Here is a 6,758-nt window from a genome sequence, read left to right on the forward strand (position 1 = left end):
TGCTTTTGCTATTCGGGGTCTTTTGTTTCTCCATACAAATTTTAAGATGATTTGTTCTAGTTCTGTACATAATGCCACTGGTAATTTGATAGGGATTGCATTGAGTCTGTAGATTGCTTTGGGTAGTATAGTCATTTTCACAATATTGATTCTTCCAATCCAAGAACATGGTGTATCTCTCCATCGGTGGGTATCATCTTTAATTTCTTTCATCAGTGTCTTATAGTTTTCTGCATACAGGTCTTTTGTCTCCTGAGGTAGGTTTATTCCTAGGTATTTTATTCTTTTTGTTGCAATGATAAATGGGAGTGTTTCTTTAATTTCTCTTTCAGATTTTTCATCATTAGTGTATAGGAATGCAAGAGATTTCTGTGCTTTAATTTTGTATCCTGCAACTTTACCAAGTTCATTGATTAGCTCTAGGAGTTTTCTGGTGGCATCTTTAGGATTCTCTATGTATAGTATCATGTCATCTGCAAACAGTGACAGTTTTACTTCTTCTTTTTCGATTTGTATTCCTCTTATTTCTTTTTCTTCTCTGATTGCCATGGCTAGGACTTCCAAAACTATGTTGAATAATAGTGGTGAGAGTGGACATCCTTGTCTTGTTCCTGATCTTAGAGGAAATGCTTTCAGTTTTTCACCATTGAGAATGATGTTTGCTCTGAGTTTGTCGTATATGGCCTTTATTATGTTGAGGTAGGTTCCCTCTATGCCCACTTTCTGGAGAGTTTTTATCATAAACCGGTGTTGAATTTTATCAAAAGCTTTTTCTGCATCTATTGAGATGATCATATGGTTTTTATTCTTCAATTTGTTAATATGGTGTATCACATTGATTGATTTGCGTATATTGAAGAATCCTTGCATCCCTGGGATAAATCCCACTTGATCATGGTGTATGATCCTTTTAATGTGTTGTTGGATTCTGTTTGCTAGTTTTTTGTTGAGGATTTTTGCATCTATATTCATCAGTGATATTGGTCTGGAATTTTCTTTTTTTGTAGTGTCTTTTTCTGGTTTTGGTATCAGGGTGATGGTGGCCTCATAGAAAGAGTTTGGGAGTGTTCCTTCCTCCACAATTTTTTGGAAGAGTTTGAGAAGGATGGATGTTAGCTCTTCTCCAAATGTTTGATAGAATTCATCTGTGAAGCCATCTGGTCCTGGACTTTTGTTTGTTGGAAGATTTTTAATCACAGTTTCAATTTCATTTCTTGTGATTTGTCTGTTCATATTTTCTATTTCTTCCCGGTTCAGTCTTGGAAGGTTATACCTTTCTAAGAATTTGTCCATTTTTTCCAGGTTGTCCATTTTATTGGCATAAAGTTGCTTGTAGTAGTCTCTTAGGATGCTTTGTATTTCTGTAGTGTCTGTTGTAACTTCTCCTTTTTCATTTCTAATATCATTGATTTGAGTCCTCTAACTCTTTTTCTTGATGAGTCTGGCTAATGGTTTATCAATTTTGTTTATCTTCTCAAAGAACCATCTTTTAGTTTTATTGATCCTTGCTATTGTTTTCTTTGTTTCTATTTCATTTATTTCTGCTCTGATCTTTATGATTTCTTTCCTTCTGCTAACTTTGGGTTTTGTTTGTTCTTCTTTCTATAGTTCCTCTAGGTGTAACGTTAGATTGTTTATTTGAGATTTTTCTTGTTTCTTGAGGTAGGCTTGTATAGCTATAAACTTCCCTCTTAGAACTGCTTTTGCTGCATCCCATAGGTTTTGGATCATCGTGTTTTCATTGTCATTTGTCTCTGGGTATTTTTTGATTTCCTCTTTGATTTCTTCAGTGATTTCTTGGTTATTTAGTAACGTATTGTTTAGCCTCCATGGGTTTGTGTTTTTTACATTTTTTTCCCTGTAATTCATTTCTAATCTCATAGCGTTGTGGTCAGAAAAGATGCTTGATATGATTTCAATTTTCTTAAATTTACTGAGGCTTGATTTGTGACCCAAGATGTGATCTATCCTGGAGAATGTTCCGTGCGCACTTGAGAAGAAAGTGTAATCTGCTGTTTTTGGATGGAATGTTCTATAAATATCAACTAAATCTATCTGTTCTATTGTGTCATTTAAAGCTTCGGTTTCCTTATTAATTTTCTGTTTGGATGATCTGTCCATTGGTGTAAGTGAGGTGTTAAAGGCCCCCACTATTATTGTGTTACTATCAATTTCCTCTTTTATAGCAGTTAACAGTTGCCTTATGTATTGAGGTGCTCCTATGTTGGGTGCATATATATTTATAATTCTTATATCTTCTTCTTAGATTGATCCCTTGATCAGTATGTAGTGTCCTTTCTTGTCTCTTGTAACATTCTTTAGTTTAAAATCTATTTTATCTGATATGAGTATTGCTACTCCAGCTTTCTTTTTATTTCCATTTGCATGGATTATCTTTTTCCATGCCTTCACTTTCAGTCTGTATGTGTCCCTAGGTCTGAAGTAGGTTTCTTGTCAACAACATATATATGGGTCTTGTTTTTTTGTCCATTCAACCAGTCTTTGTCTTTTGGTTGGAGCATTTAATCCATTTACATTTAAGGTAATTATCGATATGTATGTGACTATTGCCATTTTCTTAATTGTTTTGAGTCTGTTATTGGAGATCTCTTCCTTCTCTTGTGTTTCTTGCCTAGAGAAGTTGCTTTAGCATTTGTTGTAAAACTTGTTTGGTGGTGCTGAATTCTCTTAGCTTTTGCTTGTCTGTAAAGGTTTTAATTTCTCCATTTAATCTGAATGAGATCCTTGCTGGGTAGAATAATCTTGGTTGTAGTTTTTTCCCTTTCATCACTTAAGTATGTCCTGCCACTGCCTTCTAGCTTGCAGAGTTTCTGCTGTAAGATCACCTATTAAACTTATGGGGATTCCCTTGTATGTTATTTGTCATTTTCCCCTTGCTACTTTCAGTAATTTTTGTTTGTCTTTAATTTTTGCCAATTTGATTGCTATGTGTCTCAGCGTGTTTCTCCTTGGGTTTATCGTGTATGGGACTCTGTGTGCTTCCTGGACTTCGGTGGCTATTTCCTTTCCCATGTTAAGAAGTTTTTGATTATAATCTCTTCAAATATTTTCTCTGGTCTTTCTCTTTCTCTTCTCCTTCTGGGACCCCTATAACGTGAATGTTGTTGAGTTTAATGTTGTCCCAGAGGTCTCTTAGGCTGTCTTCATTTCTTTTCATTCTTTTTTCTTTATTCTGTTCCACAGCAGTGAATTCCACCATTCTGTCATCCAGGTCACTTATCCATTCTTCTGCCTCAGTTATTCTACTATTGATTCCTTCTAGTGTAGTTTTCATTTCAGTTATTGCATTGTTCATCTCTGTACATCTAGGTCTTTGTTAAACGTTTCTTGCCTCTTCTCGATCTTTGCCTCCATTCTTTTTCTGAGGTCCTGGATCATCTTCACTTCATTATTCTGAATTCTTTTTCTGGAAGGTTGCCTATCTCCACTTCATTTAGTTGTTTTTCTGTGGTTTTATCTTGTTCCTTCATCTGGTACCTAGCCCTCTGCCTTTTCATCTTGTCTATCTTTCTGTGAACGTGGTTTTTGTTCCACAGGCTGCAGAATTGTAGTTCTTCTTGCTTCTGCTGTCTGCCTTCTGGTGGATGAGGCTATCTTAGAGGCTTGTGCAAGTTTCCTGATGGGAAGGACTCGTGGTGTGTAGAGCTGACTGTTGCTCTGGTGGGCAGAGGTCAGTAAAACTTTAATCTGCTTGACTGCTGATTGCTGTGGCTGGGTGTCCTCCCTGTTGGTTGTTTGGCCTGAGGCAACCCAACACTGGCGCCTACCTTGGCTCTCTGGTGGGGCTAATGGCAGACTCTGGGTGGGCTCACTCCAAGGAGTACTTCCCAGAACTTCTGCGGCCAGTGTCCTTGTCCCCACAGTGAGCCACAGCCACCCCCTGCCTCTGCAGGAGACCCTCCAACACTAGAAGGTAGGTCTGGTTCAGTCTCCCCTGGGGTCACTGCTCCTTCCTTTGGGTCCCGATGCACACACTACTTTGTGTGTGCCCTCCAAGAGTGGAGTCTCTGTTTCCCCCAGTCCTGTTGAAGGTCTTCAGTCAAATCCCACTGGCCTTCAAAGTCTGATTCTCTAGGAATTTCTCTTACCGTTGCCGGACCCCCAGGTTGGGAACCCTGATGTGGGGCTCAGAACCTTCACTCCAGTGGGTGGACTTCTGTAGTATAAGTGTTCTCCAGTCTGTGAGTCACCCACCCAGCAGTTATGGGATTTGATTTTACTGTGATTGCACCCCTTCTACCGTCTCATTGTGGCTTCTCCTTTGTCTTTGGATGTGGGGTATCTTTTTTGGTGAGTTCCAGTGTCTTCCTCTCGATGATTGTCCAGCAGCTAGTTGTGATTCTGGTGTTCTCACAAGAGGGAGTGAGAGCACGTCCTTCTACTCTGCCATCTTGGTTCAGGCTCCAATATTGAACTTTTTAGTAACAAAATGTTAACCATAATTATAATTAACTCATACAAATTTTAGTTTGAGCAGTACAGTAAAAATTAAAGTGATTCCTAGAATTTATGAAGTAAGGAATTAGGATCTGACTAGTTCTCTGCTACACAAATTAATTGACAAGCAGAGGAACTGGAGACTCGTCAGAAAAGAGCTCAGAAGTAATTAATGGACTGAAAAATAACATATATCAGGGAAAGTTGAAGGATGTAAAACTGTTTTAAATAAAGTAGAAAACTAGAAAATGACTAAATAGTGATCAATAAGAATGTAAAAATTCAGTGATGATTAGAAACTTAAATCTCCATTACGAAAGTCATTTATTTTTTTACCTTGGGTTTTTAAGAAAAAAATTTTTCCTTAAAAGAACTTTGAAATATTGAATAAGCATATTTAAAGTGGGAAGTTATAGCAATGCTTTCACTGGAGAATTATAATAAGAAATAGAATACATTCTCATTTTTCTGGGGGCAGTTTATAGATAGCAAGGGATGGAATGAATGACATCTCCAGTCATCTTTCCACTCTTGAGGTTCTGTGATGTTCAGTTTATTCAGTTATGCTGAGTTGGAAAGTTAATTTCATTTCTGTATCATCAACTGGGAAAATAACTGTATTAACTGATAGAATTTCTTTCCCTTCAAATCTGTTGTTTCCCAAGTGATTCTCCAGTTTTATCTGATATTATTCTCTGAACCATTGCAACAATTTGGCAGATATAAGGTCAATTCATTACATTACATTTTGACTCTCATATGTTTGAGAACAATTTTTTAAGAAGAAAAATCAAAACGTACATTTTGGTCTGCTTCTCTCAAATCCCTTATTAATGTATATTTTAACATATTGTGCAAATCATTTTGATGATAACTTTTTATACTTGAAATTTTTCACATATATTTTTATGCTATAAAAACTTCTGGATATCATTTGATTGTTAAATAACATTTGATGGATATAGCATATTTTAAACCAATTCTCTTATATAGGATATTTAAACTTTTTAACATAAACTCTTTTGCAATGCATATTTTTATACATTAATCTTTTTTCTGCCTTGCTCCACTATTTTGAATTATGTTCCTTAGCAGAATTTATAAGAGAAATTGTTGGGTCAAAATCCTTTAACACTTTTCAGATTCTTAGGGAATATTGCCAAACTGCTTTCTAGAAATTTGAGTCAATTGCCTAGCAATATGTTTCCCATGTGTATAACCTCCTTCAAGTGTACACAATATTCTCATATAACAATGAAAAACTTTGCTAATTTGAAAGCAAATTATTATATTGTTATGCTTTAGAGTGTTAGTGGAAGACAACCTATTGGCAATTAACTATTTTTTAAAATGAGATTACCATTGTGAAATACCACAGTTTCCAAACTAATTGATAAAGTATTTGTACATATATATGTTAGTATTAGGTGGTACCTGGAAATCACCAAATGAGTTTGTAAGATTTATGAGAAAGTCTTCCTCAAAACTGTTAGGTATATATCAAGATTCATGATGTAAGATAATGACATGAAGTAATGTGACAGTTGTCATAATCATATTGCAAACATAAGTACTTCAATGTAAAAGGAAGGAAAGACCTAAATAAAACACAACAAAACAAAAATGGTCTTTCATTTGAAATGCAAGAGAATAGAACATCCAATAAAGAATAATGCCATTCTTCTACACTCTTCAGACGTATGTGAACATCTCTTCATGTTCACAGGTTATCTTTTATGTTTTATCTCAAGCCTTTAATTTCTTCTAGATACCCTTCTTAGCTTCCTTTACCTTTAAAGAAATTTTGCAGAACAGATCTTATTCCCCAAATTTTTAATATGAAATTCTGGAAGTGTGTTAGCACTCAATTCAAGGGGCAGAAACCTAAGTTGAATTAGATCAAGCAAAAATAGATAATATATTGAAGAAAATAGACAAACTACAGAAAGGATAAAGGTAGAGATGGGTTTAGTGAGAACCAAACCTTTGACAGTTACATCAACAAAATCATTCTCCATCATTTTTCTCTGCCCTGTCTTGGTACTTTCCTGATAAAAAAAAGATGAGGGTGAAAAGGAGGTAGAAACCATTCAACTGATTCTTGCATTTTCACACTTTTGCAAAGAGGTAAGTAAAAGGGGTTTTTTTTGGTCCAATCCCTGTTTGGAAAACATAGTTAATATTATTAACGTTTTTTTGTAAGGGAAATAATACAATTTCATTCTGATTCTAGGAAATTTGAATAGCAGTAGACTGACAGAGGCAGAAAGCAATTGATCATATCAACAAATATCTTAATT

The sequence above is a fragment of the Balaenoptera acutorostrata genome, chromosome 6 (genome assembly GCF_949987535.1).
Source record: "Balaenoptera acutorostrata chromosome 6, mBalAcu1.1, whole genome shotgun sequence".
In the NCBI taxonomy this organism is placed as follows: Eukaryota; Metazoa; Chordata; class Mammalia; order Artiodactyla; family Balaenopteridae; genus Balaenoptera; species Balaenoptera acutorostrata.